We start from the raw sequence: 16567 nt of genomic DNA, 5'->3' as shown, positions 1-16567 counted from the left end.
GTTTGTTTGTTTCTTAATGGTAAATATGAATTCCGGAATCACATAGAATCACGATTACTTTACATATATACATATCTATATATATTTATAAATTTTTGATATATTACTAAATAGTTATCCTGAAAATGTCCCAAAAGAGTCTGCCAATGACAATAGACCCACTTTAAGATGACTAAAGGAGTATAGGAGTCCGTATACATAATCCGTTTGTTTTCATATGTAATTTTTACACCACTTGGTTTGATTGATATGTAAACTGGAGAAAATAACAAAGATAGTAGAATGAAACCAAATATAATTAATTGTGTGATGCTGTCTCTTAGAATACACGATGTACCTAGTCTATTATGTGGAACTTGGTTAGCCCTAAACTAAAAGTGCTAAACATACCAAAGACTTCCTTCAAACAGCGTATCGATAACCGTGGTTTGCACACTATATTCCATCCTCTGGAAAAACTAAGCTACTACCTGCCATTAACTCTGAACTGCCACAAGTAGCCTCATAGCACCATATATTGAGCTATTTAAGCATTTGGGAGAAATATTATCTCATTTAATCTGCACAATAAAAACATAAATAGGCACTATTGTATACATTTTAAGGGTGAGGAAATTGAATCTCAAGTGAAAGCCAAAGCCGTTCTTTGAGTTTTATCTCTTTTGATTCCAAAAACAGGCGTAGAGTGGAAGATGAAAAATGTATTCAGATATACCGAGATCAAAATACTGGCTCCATTATCATAAACTGGACATTTTGATGAAATCTCTTGTTTTCTCCTCTGTAACATCTATACAACCCCCAAAAGTACAGAGTACAACCCCCAAAAGAATTTAAAACAAGACTTCTGTTCCTATCTAGCTTATAGGGAGTAGACAGTGAAAAAAAAAGTGAATGCATACAACAAAGAGATAATTTTAGACACTGAGAAGTGTTATGTAGATTATACTAGTTTACATCAAGGAAAACACCTGTGAGAGACTGAAATGAGTCAAGATCTAAATACCCCCAAAATCCAATCATGAACTTACTTGGCAAGTATCACTCCAGGCAAGGAGATTAGGAATTGCAAAGTTCCTAGTGGGAATGGGCAAAAATGATTCATGTACGTAATGAGTGTGCAGACAGAATCAAGAAAAACACAATAAGGGAAATAATGTTTTTTTTTTTAAAAAAAAAAAAAACCTTTGAGAAGTTCACCCAGAGGAGGGAGATGCCAGTTCAGATTTTGAAGAACTGGAGCAAATTCATGCTAATATCTGAAATATTCTGGAAACAAGAAGTAGACAGCAACATCTGAATATAATTATATGTTAGGGGATTGGAAAATAAATTGAAGGCACACAGTAAAGAACTACAAATTCCAGAAGTAAGCCAGTGAATGATTTGAAGAAGTGTCTGATATGAACAGAACTGTGATTTTGAAATGTTAATCCAGCAGCTGCAGGTGTAAATGATTGGATGGGTGGAGGGCTGGATGGAAAATAAGTATAATTTTAAAAATTTGGCCTGCCGCCGTGGCTAACGCCTGTAATCTCAGCACTTTGGGAGGCCATGGCGGGCGGATCAAGAGGTCAGGAGATCTAGACCATCCTGGTTAACACGGTGAAACCCTGTCTCTACTAAAAACACAAAAAATTAACTGGGTGTGGTGGCATGTGCCTGTAGTCCCAGATACTCGGGAGGCTGAGGCAGGAGAATCGCTTGAACCCGGGAGGCGGAGTTTGCAGTGAGCCAGATCGCACCACTGCACGCCAGCCTGGGTGACAGAGCAAGATCTCAAAGTAAATAAGGAAATAAATACGAACATTGAATCAGCCTGTGGGAAAATGATAAGAATAGTTATCTAGAGCGCTGGTAATGAGAATGAAAGGGAGATGACATATTAGAAAGCATTTAAAGGTATAATTAAATATGACTGGGTATGAGAGTTGGGTGTGATTTTTTAGAAGACAGCATGGAGAAGGCTGTTAAATAACAAGGCAAAACAAACAAACAAAATCCCCACGGAACAACAACAACAGCAACAAAAGAAAAAACAACAACAACGCCGTTCAACCATGAAGGACAGTCAAGGGTGAAGTACTCTATTAGGTAATCCAAAGGCAGAAAAGAAGATGCTACTTTTGGCAATTAAGAGGTTGTTGATGGCCGGGCACGGTGGCTCACACCTGTAATCCCAGCACTTTGGGAGGCCGAGGCGGGCGGATCACAAGGTCAGGAGATCCAGACCAGCCTGGCTAACATGGTGAAACCCCGTCTCTACTAAAAATACAAAGAAATTAGCCCGGCGTGGTGGTGGGCACCTGTAGTCCCAGCTACTGGGGAGGTGAGGCAGGAGAATGGCGTGAACCCGGGAGGCGGAGCTTGCAGTGAGCCGAGATCGCACCACTGCACTCCAGCCTGGGTGACAGAGCGAGACACCGTCAAAAAAAAAAAAAAAAAAAAAGAGGTTGTTGATAATATTTAATGCAGCAAATTTAATTATATGCTATAAGAGGACTAGGGTGATATGGAGAGAAGAGTATGGAAGAAGATATTTGATGGGTAATTGTTCTATTAAGCCAATGATTGTGTCACAGACAAAAATGTTATAATGGCTAGTGGAAATGCGTAGGAAAGACATTAAGAGTGTCACTCATTTAAATTAGAGAGTAGGTGAAATAGCTTTCTTATATCATCACAATTCTTCATGATGGGACATAAAACAGGATTGTCAAATATGAACGTATGTAAAAGAATCATATAAAATCCAGAATTGTGGCATTAAATGTTCAGTTTAGAGCTTACTAAAATTAACGAAGATTTTCCAGAGATTAATTTACAGGTATGTGATGTTCTATGGGGTTGACTGAAATCCGTTGCATGCTAAAAATAGGGATAATAATAATAAATTTGAGAATATAATTAAGTTTGAATTTAATAGCTGGTTTAATTTATTAATTTAGTTTATGTATCATTTCATTAAAATAATGAAAAAGAAACTAGTATAAAGATGAAAAATTATATTTCCATCAAATGACAGAACCAATATTTCATATTTCCTCCCAATACCTTATCCATATGTAATTTTTAATTGTTGTCTTTATTACACATATTCCAAAATCATTATTCCACTGACACTTAGTAGTGTGCATGTGTATGTCTCTTACAAACTTATAAAGGGCTCCCCATTGCCATCTGGTTGACAGGTTGATCAAACACGAAATGTTTATTTTGGGGTCAGCTTTCTTTCAGCTTTACTGGCATTGACTATCTTAGGTCTTCTTTCCCAAGATACAAACTTTGAGATGCAGGTTTGTGGGCAGTAAGTCTGTTGGGAAGTAACAACACACGTAAGGGAGAGATAAAAGCAGGATTGAGAAAAAAAAATAATTTTGATGCAGTTTCCACAGTCTTCAGTTGACATCATGAGATATGAAGGTGAGATGGTCTTTCAGCTTTGTCCCAAATCAAACAAGGAGAAGGCATCTTTATAAATTATTTTCTTATTTACTCAAGATTGACTTGTACTACATATTTACGAACAAACTTAGTAATATACCATAAACACATATTTGCACAGTTTTATAAGATTAACTGTTGTGCTTCCTTGAGACAATTTTTCTGCCTTTTTTATAAGGAGATAATATTATTTTTTATAATTTGCTTAGTTTATTCAATGTAAGTACATGCCCTTTGCTTTGGGGAGATTTCTAGTTTGATTTATTTCTGGTTTGGAATACATCTCTTTCTACTATCACATTAATCCTTTTGATTCAAGAGCTTAATGGGAAGTGTAGATATTCTGACTTAGGACAGCAACTACGAAGTAGTTTAGCATTACAAAATCAATCAAGAAACCAACAAATCACTTCAATGGCTCTCATCTTCCAAAAGGCGAAGTGTGTAAATCATGAGAAGGTAGTAAGCTTCATACTTGAGAGAATGATAGGATTATAGAGCACATCAGAGAAAAGTGGTAGGCCATCTATCTAAAACAAACGCTTAAGAAAAATTAAAGTGACAGAACTGAAGGAATGAACAGATTATATCATTAAAATTTGGTCCTGTGTATCATACCCTACACTTCTGGTTTTAAGGTTTGCATTGTGCAATTGGTTTTAATTATGTTGATTCTTACAAGTGTATGTAAAATATACAAATGGATAGATTTATTTTCTAGATTGGTCATTTTCAGTGGCTAAAATTAACGTACTATTGGGAAAATTTTTGTGATCTCTATTGTCATAAATATTAAGTTGATGATGATTTTGTGAATTCATACTTTCTAATGTCCAAGTCACTGCATATAGAATAATTAAATTAATAGACAGAATATCTTTAAACATTAAATGCCACAAGGGTAATATTCAATGAGCTATAAATTGCTGTTATCATCAGTCCCTAAAGGAGATATTTAATATGTGAGTCGTCAACTTTTAATGTATCATTTCAAACAATTTTGTGTTCACTAAAAAATTGTGGCTGGGTGTGGTGGCTCATGCCTGTAATACCAGCACTTTGGGAGACTGAGGTGGGTGAATTGCTTGATGAGCCCAGGAGTTCGGGCTAACCTGGGCAACATGGCAAAACCCCTTCTCTACTGAAAATTTAAAAATTAGTCGGGCATGGTAGGGCATGCCTGTAGCTCAGCTGCTCAGGGGCTGAGATGGGAGGATCATTCATGGTAGGGGGGCAGTGTGGAGGTTGCAGTGAGCCGAGATCATGCCACTGCACTCCAACCTGGGCAAACAAGTGAGACCTTGTCTCAAAAAAAAAAAAAAAAAAAAGAATAAAAACAATCTTTTAATTTTTTTATGAAATTGCAAATATATTAGGTAATTATTTTATACATTTAAAAACACACCTTAACAAATTTAAAATAATTGAAATCATACAGAAGGGGTTCTCTGAACATAAAGGAATCAAATTAAAATCGAAAAACAGGAAAATCTTTATACAGGTAGAATGTTTAAAATAATCCAATTAAAAAGTAAGCAGATAGTATGGATAGACATTTCATCAGTGAAGATATATAGATTTCGTATAAACACATGAAAAGACATTCAATACTACTAGCTATTAGGGAAATACAAATTAAAACCATAATTAGGCATCATTCTGTATCTGTCAGAATGGCTAAAATTAAAACAAAAAATCATGAAAATATCAAATTGTGAGAGAAAATAGTGAAACTACATCATTACTACATACCTGTGAGAATATAAAATAGCATAGCCACTTGAGAAAATACTTTGGAAATTTATTTTAAAACTAAAACTGTAATTACAATAAAAACCCAGCAATTGCACTACTTGCCATTTACTCCGGAGAAATGAAAGCTGATGTTCACACACGCAAAAATAACTTTTTACATGAACATTCTTAACAGCCAGCCTTATTACTAATAGCCAAAAATTTGAAATAACTAGATGTCCTTCAACAGGTGAATTGTAAAACAGTTATGGTACATACGTATGTGGATGTACATACATATGTGGAACACTATTCAGCAGTAATCAAGAACAAACTATTGATATGTACAACAACCAGGATGAATCTCCAGGAAATTATACTGAGCGAAATAAAAAGCAGTCTCCAAAAGGTATATAGTGTGTGATTCCATTCATATAATAGTTTTTAAATAATAAACTTTTAAAATGGTAAGCATTATTAACATAGTATTGGTTGCCCAGAGTTAGGGCAGGGGTGGGATGGGGTAGGAAGGTGTGGCTATAAAAGGAAAACACAGCATCCTTGTGGTTATGGAACAGCTCAGTGTCTTTATTGTGGTAGTTTATTCATGAAAATACATAAGAGAAAAAGAGCTGAATATGTATACACCCATACTCATACAAGTAATACTGAGGAAATTTTAATAAAACTAGTAGATACAGTCAGTGCTTCAGTGTCAGTATTCTAGTTGTAATATTGTACGAGTATTTTAAAATGGTTCCATTAGGAGAAAATGGGTAAAAGGTATGCAAGATTTGATTTTTTAAAAAATAACTGCTCATGAATTTATAATTAACTCAAGAAAAAGATCAATAAAAATGTATGAGGTGTCCAGAGACAGTGACTCACGCCTGTAATCCCAGCACTTTGGAAGGCTGAGGTGGGCAGATCACTTGAGGTCAGGAGTTTGAGATCAGCCTGGCCAACACAGTGACACCCCATCTGTACTAGAACTACAAAAATTAGCCGGGCATGGTGGGGCACTCCTGTAATCCCAGCTACTCTGGAGGCTGAGGCAGGAGCATTGCTTGAACCCGGGAGGCAGAGGTTGCAGTGAGCCCGGATCGTAACACCGCACTTGAGCCTAGGTGACAAGAGTAAGACTCGGTCTCAAAAAAAATTAAGTGACGTCTAACATTTTACATGCATTTTCAGTGGTTTGAAAGTAAAAATCACAGATACCTACATAAAATATGAATCTAAATATGCATTCATCTTCTTACAACCTACGTAAACTCTAGCAAAAAAAACCCTTATGTTTTTACCATGATGTCTCCATATCTGCCCGCCTCTTTAGCTCCACTTTTGTTACACCATGTTTTATATTTACTGTGTTCTGTTCATTGTCCTGCTTTTGCATTATCACACACAGGATTTTGTTGCATGCTTTATCTCTACTGGAAATGCCTTTTCCTCAACCCTTTTACCTATCTAACTCCTCTTTAACAATTTAAATTCATTCTAAATTAAGAAAACTGTCAGTGAATGTTTCACTCTGAGTTAGTCTTCCTTTATCTATTTTGCGTAATACTCTTTCCATGTCACTCTCATTGCATTATGAATGATCTATTTAAGGAATCTATTTTAGTCCTTTTACACCACCTTATGGGAACAGAGAATGGGAATTTCCAGAACCAGGAACAATGCTGGTATAAAACAAATATTCAATAAATATTGTTTGTGTGAATGGGAGTTTTAGATATGATTTTCAAACGTTTCTTTTCAAATTGTATTACTGTCAGATTTATTTGCAGAATTTACATTGTAAAACTTTTCTTTACATACTTACATTCTGCATTGTTTCAGCTCTTAAAGCAATTTAAATGATTTGTAAAAATTCATGCTCTACATTATCTTTCCCTTATAGTTTTGTTGGAATGTCCTGAGAATTACTTAAATTTGCACCAAGAGATTACAGTAACAATCTTATAATTGCTAGGGTTGGGTCCCCTTTAAAAAGTTATACACAAACATCCTTGAAGAGAAAAAGTCTTTGAATCAGATATTTTGAAGTTAAGTTTTCTAAATTACTTTTACAAACCCATCAACTCTTTGTTCTAATCTACCTTCTGGTATTCAAGGCAATTATATTCAGTGTATTAAATTGAGAGATTCCACAGTAGGTGTAAGGAAATGTTATGTAATTGTTTAAAAGACCTAAAATTGCAATCAGTAAATTTTGTTCAAATCCCGATACAGACTAATAGCTAAGTGCCCTTAAAATCAAGTCTGTGATTACACGCATGCTGTGGCTCATGCATGTAATCCCAGCACTTTGGGAGGCCCAGGGGGTTGGATGACTTGAGGTCAGGAGTTCGAGACCAGCCTTGCCAATGTGGTGAAACCCCGTCTCTACTAAAAATAGAAAAATTAGCTGGGTGTAGTGGCGCTCACGTGTAATCCCAGCTACTCAGGAGACTGAGGGAAGAGGATTGCTTGAACCCAGGGTCAGGCCTCTGAGCCCAAGCCAAGCCATCGCATCCCCTGTGACTTGCACATATACACCCAGATGGCCTGAAGTAACTGAAGATCCACAAAAGAAGTAAAAATAGCCTTGACTGATGACATTCCACCATTGTGATTTGTTCCTGCCCCACCCTAACTGATCAATGTACTTTGTAATCTCCCCCACCTTTAAGAAGGTTCTTTGTAATTCTCCCCACCCTTGAGAATGTACTTTGTGAGATCCACCCCTGCCTGCAAAACATTGCTCTTAACTTCACCGCCTAACCCAAAACCTATAAGAACTAATGATAATCCATCTCCCTTCGCTGACTCTCTTTTCAGACTCAGCCCACCTGCACCCAGGTGAAATAAACAGCTTTATTGCTCACACAAAGCCTGTTTGGTGGTCTCTTCACACGGACGCGCATGAAACCCAGGAGGCAGAGGCTGCAGTGAGACGAGATCGTGCCGCTGCACTACAGCCTGAGCAACAGAGCGAGACCCTGTCTCAAAAACAAAACAAAAACAGAAAATCAGTTTATACTGTTAAAAATGTTGTTCATCAATAAATTTATGGAGTACTTCAAAGTAATTCTTTGAGGATTAAAAAATATAGCTATAAAAAATATGAAGTGCTTCAGGCAACAAAAGCAAAAATAGACAAATGGGACTACATCAAACTGAAAAGCTTCTGACAGTAAAAGAAGCAATCAACAAAGTAAAGAGACAATCTATAAAATGTTAGAAAATATTTGCAGGCTATACATCTGACAATGGATTAATATCCAAAATATATTTCAAATGAGAACAACTCAATAACAAAAACAAAAAGATTAACCTGATTTAAAAATGAGCAAAGGACCTGAATAAACATTTCCCAAAAGAAGACATTCAAATGGCCAACAGGTGTATGAAAACTGGTTCAACACTGTTAATTCAGGGAAACAAGAACTATAATCACAATGAGATATCACCTCACACATGATAGAATGGCTATCATCAAGACAAGAAAATAAGCGTCAGTGAGGATGTGGTGAAAAGGGAACCCTCGCACACTGTTAATGGAAACGTTAATTCAGTCATGGAAAACAGTACGGATGTTCCTCAAAAAATTAAAAATAGAAATACTATATGATCCAACAATCTCATTATTGGGTGTATATCCAAAGGAAATGAAATCAGTACATCAAAGAGATATCTGAGCTCCCACATTCATTGTAGCATTACTTACAATAGCCAAGATATGAAAATAACTGAAGTCCTCATCAATGGATGAATGGATAAAAACATATGGCATATACAAGTTGGCATTCTTAATATAACAGCCCAAAATTCAAAATGCTCCAAAATCCAATGCTTTTTGAGTGTGAACATGACACCACAAGTGGAAAATTCCACACCTGCCCCATGTGATAATTCACAGTCAAAACACAGGCACATAGCACAGTTTATTCAGCATCCCCAAGGGAGAAAAGACTCTCCCAGATTCCTTCAGGTGTAATTTACTTTTATTCTCACACACCCAAATTTTCACCTAAAAATATAAAATACAATGTACAGTAACCTTTTAATCAAGATGCAGCATCACAGCTGGAGACTGAAAGCCTGCTGCTGTTTGTTGCTGTTGATGTTTAGATGCTGATAGAGGTATTCTGGTGATGCTATTATGCTACTTGGTCACTTTGAGCACCTTCTTTTTCACTGTATTAATCATGTATCTTTTTTTTATCATTCACTACTTATGTGTAAGTGTAGAAAAATGATTGCTTATTGGTACCCCATAAATTTAGAGTTGGGAATGATGGTGATGCTAAGCAACCACAGATTGTCCACGTGGATGACTGAGATGGTGACACATTTGGTTTTCGATGGTTCAATGTACACAAACTGTTTTATACAAAAAAATTATTAAAAATATTGCATAAAATTACTTTCAGACTACATTTACAATGTGTATATAAAACATAAGTGAATTTTGTGTTTAGACTTGGGCTCGATCCCCATGATATTTCATTATGTATATGCAAATATTCCAAAATTCAAAAAAACATGAAATTCCTAACACTTATGATCCCAAGCATTTTAGATAAGAGATACTCAACATGTATACATGATAAACTACTATTCAATCATAAACATGGGGAAATCCTGTTATTTGTGACAATGTGGATAAACCTGAAAAGGTTTATATTAAGTAGAACAAGCCAGGCACAGAAAAACAAATACTACATCATCTAACTCATATAAAGAATCTAAAAAAGTTCATCTCATAGAAATAGAGAGTAGAATTGTGGTTACCAGAGACTGGAGTGGTTGGGGGAGAGGGTGGTTGTTGAGATGTTTGTTAAAGGATACAAAATTTCAGTGAGATAGGAAGAATGAATTGAAGAGATATATTGTACAATATGATGACTATAGTTAATAACAATTTATTGACTTATTTAAAAATGCTGAGTGGACATGTTCTCACTATATAAATAACTATGTGAGGTAATACATATGCTAATTAGTGAGATTTAGTCATTTCACAATGTGTATATATACTTCACATTGCACATGATAAATACATACAATTTTATTTGTCAATTAAAAATCAATTTAAAGTAATTTTTAAAGTATGTGATACTTGATAGAAAAATAATAAATATAATCCCAGTTCCTCAAGATTTCACTTCTCAGGATATATAACTTGTGCTAGTATCTATGTATGATATTGTATAAATTTACTATGCTGCTTGTAAATGTGTACCAAATAATTGAAGCTATGTAGTACACCCAAAATAAATGCTTAATCCTTGAGAAGCACACAAAAATTTAGAATGTATGCATGATAAAATTTTATTTTGTCAAGTGTTAGAAATTTATTTGAAGAAACATTCTATTTTCCAAACAATAATAACATTTTTTTTCCAAATAATTATTCGGTTTTATAAAGCATCAGTGTTTTAATTTATTCTGTTCTATGTATACATTGAATATTTTTGATAGCCCCTTTTTGTAAATTTGTCAATCTGTTCATCACAGAAATCTCTTTTATATTTAATAATAAAATAGTCCAGATTTGTTTAAAAAATGTGAAAATTTGGTTTCTTCATATATATTAAACTTTGACTGTTAACCAGAACTGTATCATAGCTGGAGTTTGAAGGCTCATTTTTTTTTTAGGTTTTAATATTTCATAATTACTATGAACTTCCAACAACTCCACTCAGGAGTGGAAAAGAAACTTGTTCACTCAGAAAATTCCTGTGGTATTATATTGCACTCAAATTGTACTCAGGGTTTCATTAGAGAAGCAAAAATAAAAGTAGACCTGACATAGATTTATTAGTCCTAGCAGAGTGTTTATATTTTCTTTATACAGTTAGGGATGCGTAAGGATAGCCAATGAGAAGACATGAACAACTTCATTAAGAACTAACCACACACACACAAAAGTAATTATGTGAGATGATGACTATGCTAATTTGCTTGATGTAGGAATTGTTTCACTACATGTACATCAACACATCATATTATACACTTTAAATATGTTAGATATGAGTTCTAAATTACTTTTCAATTCTTTGCCTTCTACTTTTAAAGTTAACTTCCTCGTAAAGAAACCTTTTTTCATTAACTACTCCACCCTGACTCATTCGGATCACCTGCTCCACCCTAACTCATTCTGATCACCTGCTCCACCCTAACTCATTCTGATCACCTGCTCCACCCTAACTCATTTAGATTACCTGCTACCTGCTCTGCCCTGACTCCGACCAAAGCACTCCCCCTGTCATTCTCTTTAAATTAGCCAATTGGAATTAGTTTAGCCTGTGCGGTCTAATCCTAGCCAATAGGGGAATGACACAGCAGCAGGGACCCCGTGAGTCAGGAATAAGAACGCTTTCCTCTCCCTTGTCCAAGTGTGCGCTCACCATTGCTCCATCTCTAAGGGCACCCTTCTATAGAAGTAAGTTGCCTTGCTGATAATTGAAAAGAAAATTTTATATTCAAGTGCTATTCCTTTTGTGGCACCAAAACTTTATATATAACAAATATATACCATTTAAGAAAACCTGATGGGAAGGAATGAGAATATAGACATTAATTTATTTTAAAATACCTGAGTTTGATTTCCATGAGATTTGATTTTATGTGCTCTTAGATAAATATCAATCTTTTCTAATATGTTAGCTATTATTTTTCCTATTATGAAGTGTTTTTGATTCCAGGTGTATTTTACTAACAATACCTTCTTTTATATCCTGTGTGGTTTATGTAGTCCAACTTTAAATTTCAGAGAAAGAAACAATGTCATTTTCTGGAAAGTACGTCTAATTCTGGAACTGACTGACACTACTTTTTGCATTGAAGATTTTAACATGTTTTTTGACTCGATTTTATACTGTGATCATTTAAACCAGTACTCTTATGATTAGAAAGCATATAGCTTGGTTCATTGTTTTTTGTTTGTTTGTTTGTTTTGTTTTGTTTTCTCCTTTGGTAGATTTTATTTTTTTAGAGTAGTTTTAGGTTTGCAGTAAAATGGAGCAGAAGGTACAGAGAATTCCCATATGCTCTTCACCTGCTATCTCCCCACATTCCCATTATTATTAACATATTCATTAGAGTGAACATTTGTTACAATATGTGATGGTTAATTTTTTTTTTTTCTTTTTTTGAGATGGAGTTTCACTCTTGTTGCCCAGGCTTGAGTGCAATGGCATGATCTTGGTTCACTGCAACCTCTACCTCCCAGGTTCAAGCCATTCTCCTGCTTCAGCCTCCCTACTAGCCGGCATTACAGATGCCCAACACCATGCCCAGCTAATTTTTGTATTTTAGTAGAGATGTGGTTTCACCATGTTGGCCAAGCTGGTCTCGAACTCCTGACCTCAGGTGATCCGCCTCCCTCAGCCTCCCAAAGTGTGGGATTACAGAGGTGAGTCATCTTGCCCCGGCCTGTGATGGTTAAATTTACATATCAATTTCCCTGGGCTAAGGAATGCCCAGACCTCTGGTAAAACATTTCTGGGAGCAGCTGCGATGGTGTTTCTGAAAGATTAGCATTTGAATTGGTAGATTGTTGGTGTAGATTGGTGGTGTCAGTATGCTGAATTTGGGCCATTCCAATAGGCATGTATGCTATCTTGATGTTATAATTTACATTTCCCTAATTATGTATAATACTAAGCATTTTATCATGTGCTTATTTTCCATTTGTATATTGCCTTTTGTGGGGCATCTTTTTAGGCCTTTTGACCAACTGTTAATTGATTTGTTTTCTTATTCTTCAATTTTAAGAGTTATTTGCATATTTTAGATACAAGTCCTTCATCAAAAATATATTTAACAAATATTTTCTCCTACTCTGTGGCTTGCCTATTTATCTTAACAGTGTCATTTGAGATAAGAATATTTGATTTTTAATGAAGTTCAACATATCAATTATTTCAGGGATTGTGCTTTTGATATCATATCTAAAATGTCACCACCTAATTCAAAGTCACCAAGATTTTTTCCTATGTTATCTTGTAGAAATTTTGTAGGTTTGCATTTTACATTTAGAATTTTGGGCAAGCCAATTAACATTTCTGAATCTCACTTGCCATGTTAGTAAAATGGAAATTTTTCACTAAGAATTTTATATTCCTAAATTAGAATCACTGTTTGTTTTTTAAATAAAATTTTATCTAGAAGCTCCAAAGTTAAAGAAGATAAAGTGAGTTACTCTTGTTCAAGATGTGTATGGAGACAATGGACCCAGTATTCCTGTTTCTTCCAGCAATGCTCAGTATAACATGGAACTACTAAAATAGGAAGTTCGAAGGGCCATTCTTAATCATATTTCATAATTTAAAATCCCTCAATGATTTCTCTCTCAAATGTATGAAAACATATAATCAACTTCAGATTTCTACCATGTAGCCTTTCCTTATATTCTTAAAATATCACATTTTCACAGCCATCAAATTAATGTTCTTTTTGTCTCATTTTTCCCTCTTCTTTCTCCTTCACATATCATTTGACTCTTTCTTATTTTTATTCTCTTTTTTCTCTTGTATGTTGACAAACATTTACTGAGTTTCTACATTTTGCCTAGCACTGACTTAAGCCTATGAATAAAAAAGAGACATATACAACTCTTTCTTTTTTCAAAATGTTCACAGTCTAAGTCTTCAAACAGATTATAAGTCATAATAAATACATGGTTTTCATAATAACGGTTTAGGAATATGTACACTCTGCCATGATGTTCAAGACAGATTGGCTATTAGGAATGATAAAAGGTGATGTTTGAGCTGACTTGGAAAGTTAACAGTGTTTGGGGGCATAGGAATTCTAGACAGGTTGTAAAGGATAAGTAAAGACACCAGGGTTTAAGTCAGAACAATCTATTTGGAGAATATAAAGTCTACAAGAAAAGGACAGAGTCTGATATTGTTAGAAATAAAACGTACATTCCTCAGTCATTTTTCAAAATTTTATAGTTTTACCCCATAATCACTTAGTATCTCCAATATTAATATATTCTGTTTTACAGAAATTGTCCAAGATAGTTCTCAAATAACTATAGCCATAAAATGGTTGAAACTGGACAATATGGTTGTTTCTTGCCCGCACTGCTAAATCTGCCTGGGTCAAACACACAATACACATTTTTTTTTAATATATTGGTTGCATAATTTTGATAGTTAATAAAAATGTAAATACAAATATGTAATGTTATAAGGAAAATACAGACTTTTTGAAAGGTCAAGTTTAGAATGAATTTGTCATTTGTTTGCTACATGAAATAGTTACATGTTTTTACTTTGGCCAACATTTTTCTCTGATAGTGGCATAAAATTTTCATTTTGACTTTTATCATGCAAAATTCTATATTAAACTTTATTTTAATTAAAATGCTTTAGGTATAGTACCTCAAGAAACAAGTCATAGCTGGCCATGTTCAACTTATATTTCTAGTAAAATAGCTATAAACTGAAAACTAGTATAAAATTCCAGACTAAGTGAAAAATATTTTAAAGCACTTTCTCTATAAATTATTATAGAAACACATAATAAATACTTCACATCTTTTTTTCAGGGTTACTGTGGCTTTTTATTAATCTTTTATGATGTGAGCTTCAAAGATGACTTTGAATGGAAAAGTTGATCGTTAAAAAAATTCTTTAAAATCTTCCTTTTTTCTTTTCATTTTTCTTTCTTTATTTCATTTCTGTTTTTAACTTAAGAAATATTTCACTACCCCAAGGATACACAGACACACATACATATATATATATAAAATATGTGAATATATATTTAAGTATATATAAATAAAAGAATCATAAAAAGTTACATTATTATGATATTTAAAATCATAATGTTTGTTTTAAAATATTTCCCTGCGGGGCTGAGAAAGTAATGGTTAATGCAGAATGGAAAGTTCACGAGTTTTCTCAAGGCCAATGTGGAATTTGGTGTGTTACTATTTGAAGGTAGTAGATGCTGTTCTCCTTTTTTTTCTTTTTTTTTTTTTTGAGTTAATATCTTGCCTTTTTATTCAGAAAGTAGTGTTGAGGAACAAATTGTTCTACTTGTTTGCATTGATGAATAGTGCCCCAAGATTCAGACATTTCCCTTTCAATTTAACAGAAGAAATATGAAAAATCATGTCATAAAAAATATATATATATACACATGGACAGATAGAGGGGAACAACACACACTGGGGCCTATCGGAGGGTGGAGGTGGGAGGAGAGGCAGAATCAGGATAAATAACTAATGGGTACTAGGTTTCATACCTGAGTGGTGAAATAATCTGTATAACACCCCATGACAAAAGTTTACCTATGTAACAAACCTGTACTTACATGCCTGAATCTAAAATAAATGTAAAAAAAATTAAATATAAATTTAAAAATAGATGTTGGTTTAAAGGAATTATTTATATCTCCTACACAGGTAACTGGTATATTCATTATAAATTTCCGTATTTAAAAAAATTGAATTATGTAGATAAAAAGCTGTACCAGAAAACAGTTTTGAGTAGTTTATTTGGCTGAAAATCATGGTATTGCAGTTAAAATCAAATAAGACTGGGTAAGCCTAGAAAGGATTTAATTATGAGTTTGCACTACACAAACCTGAGAATAAACTCTAGTAAGTTAATAGTGCTTTTATTAAAGTCAAAGTTTAATTGAGAATATTCTATGTAAACACTGAATCTGTAATTTCTAAATCATAATCAAATTATATATATTTATATAAAATAGTTGTTATTAAATATTATTTGTTGTTTTAATAAGATATCCATTTTGATATTTTGATAAGGATATAATTGAATAAAAAAACTCACCAGCATTATACTTAATGAAACTTTCCCTAAAGTATGGTAAAAGTTTCTATAATCCAACTGTGAGCTGGGCAGCCGTTTATTTAAACTGCAGACTGCATCTGTAGAGCATCCTCTAGAACATCTGTCTTATGGTCTTAGTAGATAAATCCACAGCACAGATGTCACTCCTATTAACTCTCAGAGAGAAGAAGCTGAACAATTAGGTGGGGAGAAGTGGTAAAAATTAGGGTATGATCAGTTATAATTTCAGGAAATTTCCTAATACATCATAAATTTCACTGTTAAATTAATTTAAAATTTTGCAAGTGGAGGTATGGTTTATAATTGCCTATTTCTCTTGCTAGATACATTATATTAATAGGAGTGTGTTTGGGGGTATGTATGTAAAATTTTTGAGAGAGAGAGTTAAAAATTGTGCAAATATGAAAATAAGTAGCTATCAATAAATCAAAAAATATTAAGTAAAGAATTCTAATAGGTCTATGGCAAGAAAAATATATACAATTAACAACAAAATAACAGGAAAAAGACATAATACAATAGCATGCCAGGTTGAATAATGCAATATTGAAATTAAA

This window comes from Pongo abelii, chromosome 4 (assembly GCF_028885655.2).
Source record: "Pongo abelii isolate AG06213 chromosome 4, NHGRI_mPonAbe1-v2.0_pri, whole genome shotgun sequence".
NCBI classification, from domain to species: Eukaryota; Metazoa; Chordata; class Mammalia; order Primates; family Hominidae; genus Pongo; species Pongo abelii.
Note: the sequence above shows the minus strand (reverse complement) of the source record.